Here is a 9237-nt window from a genome sequence, read left to right as displayed (position 1 = left end):
CCCCATCAGTGGGCCCAATACCTCAAATTACCATGAAAGTGGATGGTGTTGTCAGATCTTTTCTCGTGGACACTGGAGCAGCCAGAAGTGTGATGAGACACTGTGGAACTCTACGATCCCACCTGCCTATCAGTATCCTTTGTGTCTTGCATTGGGATTGATGGTCAAGTCAGACATTCCCAGCCTTCAAAGCCCCTGAGCATGTGGACACAGCCAGGACACTCCATCCAGTCCCAGTTTGTGGTGTCAAGGACCTGTCCACTCGACCTGCTGGGAGCAGACCTACTGCAGAAGCTGAAGGTGACCTTAGTGTTCCAGGAAGATGGGTCCATGACACTTTCTCCACCCCTGACCCAAGAAGAATCAATCATGCTAGCAGCCCCACAGGAGCCTCAAACAACCAGTGCAAGCCTACCCAAGGAGGTGCTGGACGTAGTACCAGAAAGTCTATGGTCCACGGGACCCCAGGATGTGGTGAGACTTCAAGTAGCGCCAGTGCGGGTGTCACTCAAGCCTGGAACCCCATACCCTCGTAAGGCTCAGTATCCCCTGTCCATCCCAACGTGTCTCTGACCAACTTAAAGTCTCAGTGAAGCCGCTGTTCGAGAAACGGCATAAGAACTTTGGACATTGGCCAGGAAATTCAACCCGAAAGGGACCTTACTCGCTTCATTAAATGGCCGCGCTATATCCGGCTCCAGCACCAGAGGACCATCTTGTACAAGATTCTGAATGTGCTCCCTGCAATCAACCAGTTCATCCAGGCCTTGGACCGGCAGACAGCCACTCAGCTCTTCAAACTGGTGCACAAATGCTGACCTGAGACCAAGCTGGAAGAAAAGAAATGGCTGCTGGCCCATGCTGAGCAGAAAGCAGCTGGTAAAGGAGACGTCCCAATGAAGAGACCCCCTGTGATCAGAGCAGGTGTTAACACAGTGACCGCCTTGGTGGTGAACAAGAAAGCACAGTTGGTCGAAATCTCTGATGATGTGGATCCCAGTAAACGGCTTGTTTTCCTGCCAGAAGATGGGAGTCCCCCACTGCATAGTGAAGGGCAAGGCCAGACTGGGCCGCCTTGTCCACAGGAATCATTATGCAATCCCTGCTTTTCTCGGTCAAGAAAAAGACTGTGAAAGGAGAACCAGCCGAATTCAGAATGGTGCATGACCTGAAGGCCGTGAACGAGGCTACGGTGTTTGAAATCAGTGTTCCCCTTCACCCGGACGACCAGTTTCTGTTTGCCTTCACGCACCAGGGGGGTGCAGTACACATGGACAGTGATGCCCCAGGGGGCCCAGAACAGCTCTTAACAGTTCACAAAAGCAATATCCTGAATCCTCGTTAACTTGATTGCAGAACATGCAGAAGTCACTCTTCTACAGTACGTGGATGACCTTCTCCTTTGTGCAGCTGACATCGATACCTGCACAGCCCATTCCTTGTCTCTCCTACTCTACCTGGTGGAGCACCAATGCAAGGCCTCAAAAAACAATGTCCAGTGGTGTCAGAAGCGAGTTACCTTCCTGAGATACTGTATTGCCCATCAGTCGAAGCACCTGACAGATGACCGGAAGACCGCTGTGGAGAAGATGGCTCCCCCAACAACTCCAATGATGCTACAGGCCTTCCTTGGTCTAGATTCGTATTGCAGAACTTGGATCCTTGATGCCTCGGTCTTAATGCAGCCTTTGTATGATTGCATCAATGCAACCCTTTTCCTCCTGTCGGATGCAGCCTTCATCTCGTTCAGGAAATTGAAAGACTCCATATTCTCAGCGCCAGCACTAGGCCTCCCTGACTACAAGAAGCCATTCCGTCTTTACCTAATGGAAAAAGAAGGTCATGCTACTGGTGTCCTAACAGATCCACAGAGGAAAACAGAGGCCTCTAGGCTACTTCTCAGCTTGCCTGGATCCAGTTGCAAGGGGGCCCCCTCCTGCACGCCCTCCTGTACAAGACTGCTGACATCATCCTTGGACATCCACTGGAGATCCTGGCTCCGCACGACATTCCAGCAATTCTCAATCAGACCCAGCCATAACATCTCTCCACCGCCAGGCATCTATGCCTCCAGTGCTCTCTGCTTTTGCCTGACAATGTCACCATTTCCAGATGCACCGTCCTCAATCCAGCCACTCTACTCCCACTACCAAGGGGGGATATGGATATGGACTCTTCAGAACAAAATCCGCACTGACAACCATGATTGTTTCAGCATCATGCAACAGGAAACAGCAGGATTGCCCAATGTGGTAGATGAGCCACTGACCAACCCAGAGCAGATTCTCTACGTAGATGGCTCCATATTTGCAGATGATGAAGGAAGATTCCACACGGGATGTGCAGTAACCAGTAATCAAGAAACCCTATGGTCCAGAAGTCTGTCGCCTAGCTTGTCAGCACAAGAAGCGGAACTGATAGCGCTGACGAAGGCCTGCCAGATTGCGAAGGACAAAACTGCGAAGATCTATACCGATTCCAGGTACTCACATTGCATAGCACACGACTTTGGACCCATCTGGACTGCGAGGGACTTCATCACAGCAAGCGGGACAACCGTGAAGCATCATGGAGCCATCAGGGACCTGCTGGATGCACTCCAACTTCCAAAAGTGGTAGCAGTGTTAAAAGTCAATTCACACGGAAAACTGAACACAGTAGAGGCACTGGGCAATAACATGGCAGACATGGCAGCCAAAGACGCAGCCAAAGGTAAGCAATATGAAGAGGTGGGAGAAGTCGTAGAGCCGGACAGCTACTGCATCACGAATGAGGACAAGAAACCTGACAAAATGACGTCCTGGAATCTGTTCAAGAAATTGCAGGACCAGGCCCCGAAGGAGGAGAAGGAAAGCTGGATGCGAAAGGGGGCAACACACAAAGGAGGAAGGGTATACGCAATGGACTCCAAACCCTGTCTACCTCGAAGCATGTACCCTATGGTAGTTCAATGGGCACATGGGCCCACGCACAGATCGAAGACACAGATGAATGATTTGATTGGTGCTTACTGGTTCACTCCAGGGATTTCCACCCTAACAGCCAAATTTACTAGCAACCTGCGTCAAATGCAACCCTGGACAAGTGGAAAAAGTTCCCCCACATCTGGCCAGACCACTGTACCCCTTCCAGAGAATCCAGATAGACCACATCCAGATGCAGCCAAGTGGAGGATTTGAGTATGCCCTAGTGGTCGTGGATGTGTTCTCAGGATGGCCAGAAGCTTTCCCAGTGAGGAACCAGTCGGCGAAGACTACTACAAAGAAGCTGCTCTCAGAAATAGTGTGCAAATACGAGGTTCCAGAAGTGATAGAGAATGATCAGGGACCCGCATTCACAGCAAACTTGACACGAGAGATCTGGTCAGCAGTAGGGTCAGATTTAGGCCTACACACTTCCCACCATCCCCAAAGTAGCGGGAAAATGGAAAGACTAAATGGAACACTTAAGAACAGGATGTTGAAAGTTGCCTAAGAAACAAACCATGGCATGAGACATTCCCATGAGACACTCCCAATCGCACTGTTTAGTGTAAGGCCTCTTTCACACATCAGTTTTTTGCCGTCAGGCGCAATCCGGCTTTTTTTTGTAAAACCGGATCCGGCGAAATGCAATGCCGGATCCAGTTTTTCCTCATTGACTTGCATTAGTGCCGGATCGCGCCGGATGGCATTGCGTTTCATCCGTTTTTTGCCGGATCCGGCTACTTGTCTCATTCCGGCATCTGGAAAAAACGGCTACTGTAACGTTTTTTGTCTCCGGCAAAAAAGCCGGATCCGACGCTTCCGGCTTATTGCCACAATGAAAGTCTATGGGCGCCGGAATGCACCGGATCCAGAAAAAGACAGATCCAGCCACCGGATCCGTTTTTTTAAGTCTGCGCATGCTCAGATCCAATTGGCCAGCCCCCAGGAAACAAATATAACCTGCTAGACGGATCCGGCAGAAAAACGGATCCGTTTCTACAGTTCTCCAAAATTTATGCCGGATCCGTTTTTTCTAAAAATAGCCGGATCCTGCCTGATGGCAAAAAACTGATGTGTGAAAGTAGCCTAAGACACACTCACTCCCAGAGACGCAGAAAAGCTGTCACCATATGAAATTTTGTTTGAGTCTAGCCCCAGGTTAGGGGTATTCTTCCCTCAGCAGCTGACCATGTAATATGATACCTTGTCTGCTTATGTAATTGAACCTACCAAGAAACTTGCTAATGTCCATTCTCAAGTTTTTTTTTCTTCATTGCCAGATCGAGATTCGGTACCTGGTACGGACTCCCTGTAGCCAGGAGGCTGGGTGTTGGTGAAAAAAGTTTGTAAGGAGAACACTCTATCCCAGATTTTATGGTCCTTTCCAAGAGCTGCTGACTAGAGTTGAGCGACTTTTGGTTTTTTAGGGTCGCGTTTTGTTTCGTGAAACCCGACTTTTCCAAAAGTCGGGTCGATCAAGATCGTCCGATTATAGGGAAAAGTCGGGGTCGTCCCGAAACACGAAACCCAATGTAAGTCAATGGGGAATAAAAGTCGGCAGTGAGAGGAGGACAGGAAACACACCTACAGTGCCCATTTGAATGCCAAAAGCATCAATTCTTCTTACTTAAGCTTGTCAACCTTAATTAACTTCATAATACAAGTTACGCACTGAAAAATGGGGGTTATTTGGCTACAGACTGTGGGTGGGGAGGGCTGGCTCCAGGTTTTCATGTGCCCTGGGCGAAAGAGCGCCCCTTTAACACATACCACAACTCATCATGCTCCGATACGGCAGAGAAATAGCGGTATAGTACAATGAAAAATACTTCACTTTTTACATCTCATGACGAGGCCCATCTATTTCTCCATACAGAATCATTGGTCCCATATAATGTTTGAAACAGTATATGATGAGCTCCACTTAATGCTACAGTATATGTTGGTCCCCATGGATGAAGCTCCACTGTCTTATGGGCCCAAATAATGCTCCAAACATAATGGGCCCCATTTCTAATGCTCTAGTGTATAATGGGCCCTGTAAATGCTGCTCCAGTGTCTGATGTCCACCTTTGGAATGTTCCAGTGTATGGTGGGCCCCATCTATCATTCTCCAGAGTATAGTGCTCCCCAAAAATTGCTGTCCCAACATTGAAAACAATCAAATAAGTCCTCGCTAGGGAATCCCTGTACTTGTCTGAACTCCTCGTCGTCCCCATCTTCCATCTCACTGCACAGTATTTCAACTTTGCAAGTGCTGTGATCCTGAGCAAGTAGGGGGGGCCCACTCATTGGCGACGGCACTGGCACAGGGCCCCTGATAGTACGGTGGTGTGTCTGATGGCGGGTGGGCCGAACCTGCACTTTCATCTGCAGCTTCCTCTTTGTCACCGTGTAAGATGGAACTGTATATGGGAAGGGTAACCTGAGTTTCATCAGGGTCAGATTCAGGCCGTGTAGCGTGCGAGGGGAATGTAGTGGTCTGGGTCAATGTACCAGCAGATTCATCGAGCAGTGGCTGGGCATCAGTGCACTTGTGTCGCCCCCAGGAGTACGGTCGCCACAGTGGCATTACCTTCTTCCTAGGGAGTGTGATGTCATGCTTGGGAGCAACGAACGATCTCTCTAGCAGGTTAACTGATTGGGCGGTGTTATTCCCACGAGTCATGACCCTCCAAACAGCGTTCATGAAGGCAAAGAGTTTGTTTTACGTGGGCAGTATGGTTGCAAAGCTGAACCTTAAAGGAATGTCCAGAAGGGCACAACCAGGAGTGGAGCCTACGGTTAAATTCGACTCCACCTGGGAAACCTCAACCATGCCAGCTACAGAACAGATGCACACATTGCAAGCTTAATTCCGTTAACGAACGAGACTCCGTCATGCCCCGCGGTCCGAGTCCGGCTTACTAGAGGGACACGTGAGGCTCTGGCACATGAGATTGCTCAATAACTGGTGTGTCATGCCCTTACATGTCCGTGGCTGCATGTGCGCTACACTGAAAAGGCCAGCGTTTGTCGCTTACAGGTGCAGATAACCCGCTGAACAACGTTAGTGATGGGGATCACTGATTACAATTATTACCCGCGAACAATGATTTCCCAGTAAGTGCAGGTCAACCGCAGTTCCGGAATTAGGTCTAACCGTCATTCCTGAAAAAATGAAAAACTTACGTGTGCAAACCACAGGTGCTGTAGCTTGCTTAACAGCTCGCCAGCCGTTCTCACGCCCAGTATGGATTACACGTGATTGCACAAAGGTGAGAAAGGGTACCGTATCCCCAGATAACATGTATGGATAGCGTACACATTCAAAATATATGTCTATACATCAGGAGGCAGGCTCAGATGGTGTTAGGCCCAGTATTGATTGCACGTGATTGCACAAAGGTTAGAAAGGGTACCGTATCCCCAGATAACATGTATGGATAGCGTACACATTCAAAATATATGTCTGTACATCAGGAGGCAGGCTCAGACGGTGTTAGGCCCAGTATGGATTGCACGTGATTGCACAAAGGTTAGAAAGGGTACCGTATCACCGGATAACATGTATGGATAGCGTACACATTCAAAATATATGTCTATACATCAGGAGGCAGGCTCAGACGATGTTAGGCCCAGTATGGATTGCACGTGATTGCACAAAGGTTAGAAAGGGTACCGTATTCCCAGATAACATGTATGGATAGCGTACACATTCAAAATATATGTCTATACATCAGGAGGCAGGCTCAGACGTGTTAGGCCCAGTATGGATTGCACGTGATTGCACAAAGGTTAGAAAGGGTACCGTATCCCCAGATAACATGTATGGATAGCGTACACATACAAAATATATGTCTATACATCAGGAGGCAGGCTCAGACGGTGTTAGGCCCAGTATGGATTGCACGTGATTGCACAAAGGTTAGAAAGGGTACCGTATCCCCGGATAACATGTATGGATAGCGTACACATTCAAAATATATGTCTATACATCAGGAGGCAGGCTCAGACGGTGTTAGGCCCAGTATGGATTGCACGTGATTGCACAAAGGTTAGAAAGGGTACCGTATCCCCGGATAACATGTATAGATAGCGTACACATTCAAAATATATGTCTATACATCAGGAGGCAGGCTCAGACGGTGTTAGGCCCAGTATGGATTGCACGTGATTGCACAAAGGTTAGAAAGGGTACCGAATCCCCAGATAACATGTATGGATAGCGTACACATTCAAAATATATGTCTATACATCAGGAGGCAGGCTCAGACGGTGTTAGGCCCAGTATGGATTGCACGTGATTGCACAAAGGTGAGAAAGGGTACCGTATCCCCAGATAACATGTATGGATAGCGTACACATTCAAAATATATGTCTATACATCAGGAGGCAGGCTCAGACGGTGTTAGGCCCAGTATGGATTGCACGTGATTGCACAAAGGTTAGAAAGGGTACCGTATCCCCAGATAACATGTATGGATAGCGTACACATTCAAAATATATGTCTATACATCAGGAGGCAGGCTCAGACGGTGTTAGGCCCAGTATGGATTGCACGTGATTGCACAAAGGTTAGAAAGGGTACCGTATCCCCAGATAACATGTATGGATAGCGTACACATTCAAAATATATGTCTATACATCAGGAGGCAGGCTCAAACGGTGTCAGGCACAGTATGGATTTGACGGCCCAGACTACACAGCGGAGGAGCAGGGAGAGGTAAAGATTGCAAATGCTGGGGCCCTGCCCAAGCAAGGGGGGCCCACTCGTGGGCGTCGGTACTGGCACTGGGCCCCTCATAGTACGGCGGTGTGTCTGACGGCGGTTGTGCACCACCACCGTCAGAGACACTTGATTGCACTATGAGGGACCCTGTGCCAGTGCCCGCGCCCAAGAGTCGGCCTACCCACATGTCCAGGGCAACGGCACTCGCACGGTGTCGTGCGCTAGGTGGTGACCCCGGCCATGGGGGGGGGAGGCAGCACAGTTAGGGAGTTTTAGAAAGTGGCATATGTTGATGTTGGACATTCAGCTGATGCAAAAGGTGAAATAGGTCAAGTCCCAGGAAGAGGTGGACCAAAGCAAGCCATTTTTCTGTCACCCTATGTGTCATCAGGGGAAGGTGGGACAAAATCCTTGGAAACCCATGAGTGGTTCATTTTAATGAAGGTTAGATCATCCACATTTTGGGTTGACAGACGGGTCCTTTTTTCTGTCAGGATTGATCCAGCTGCACTGAAGACTCTTTCCGATAGCACACTTGCAGCTGGGCAAGCGAGCTCCTGTAAGGCATATTGTGCCAATTCAGGCCAGGTGTCCAGTTTAGCGGCCCAATAGTCAAAGGGGAATGACCTGTGCGGGAGAACATCGATATGGGAGGAAAAGTAGTTTGTAACCATAGTTGACAACTGCTGTCTCCTGTCACTTTCCATCGATGCAGTATTACCAGTTGTGTGAGCGGTACTTGAAAAATCAGTCCACAACATTGTCATGAAACCCCTGTCTCCAACGCCACTTCTGCTGTGTGCACCACGAACACCTCTGCCAAGCTGACCCCGGCCCGTACGGCTCGTGTGAGAACCATCACCACTGCTGTGTGCTGGGAATGCCTCAAGCAACCGATTTACCAGAGTTGCTTGTTTATTAGCCAATATTAGGTCAAGGTTCTCCTGTGGCATGATGTTTTGTAATTTGCCTTTATAGCGTGGATCCAGGATGCTGGCCAACCAGTAGTCGTCATCGTTCATCATTTTGGCAATGCGGGGGTCCCTTTTTAGGATCTGCAAGGCATAATCTGACATGTGGGCCAATGTTCCCGGTGTCAATGATGCACTGCGAGTGCTGGTTGGAGGAGCACTTTCTGGCAAATCCACATCCCTCCAGTCACGCACAAACCCTGTACCAGACCTTGCCACGCCAACATTTTCACTTGCCCCACGAGATGGATCCTCCTCCCCTAAGTAATCATCCCCATCATCCTCCTCCTCCTCTTCTTCCTCCACCTCGTCCAGGAGAGGTCCCTGAGCAGACAATGGCTGAATGTCATCAAGGATTCCCTCCTCCTCTTCCTCCTCGTCAACATTGGCTGCAGAAGCCTGCTCCTTAAGGTGCATCAAAGTTTGCATGAGCAGACGCATAAGTGGGATGCTCATGCTTAGGATGGCGTCGTCTGCGCTTACCAGCCGTGTGCATTCCTCAAAACACTGAAGGACTTTACAGAGGTCTTTCAGCTTCGACCACTGCACACCTGTCAACTCCATGTCTGCTCTCAAAGTGCCTGGCCGT

The 9237-nt window shown here is 49.3% G+C and overlaps 1 pseudogene; it reads left to right on the top strand.

The window, feature by feature from the left end:
• Positions 1-369: 369 nt before the first annotated feature.
• LOC141073687 (large ribosomal subunit protein eL8 pseudogene) lies at positions 370-1167 on the top strand (annotated as a pseudogene).
• The last annotated feature ends 8070 nt before the right edge of the window (positions 1168-9237 follow it).

This window comes from Dendrobates tinctorius, unplaced genomic scaffold (genome assembly GCF_039654945.1).
Source record: "Dendrobates tinctorius isolate UK_male_01 unplaced genomic scaffold, ASM3965494v1 ptg000312l, whole genome shotgun sequence".
Lineage (NCBI taxonomy): Eukaryota > Metazoa > Chordata > Amphibia > Anura > Dendrobatidae > Dendrobates > Dendrobates tinctorius.
The sequence above is the reverse complement of the archived record's forward strand: the minus strand, read 5'-3'. Positions and strand labels throughout refer to the sequence as shown.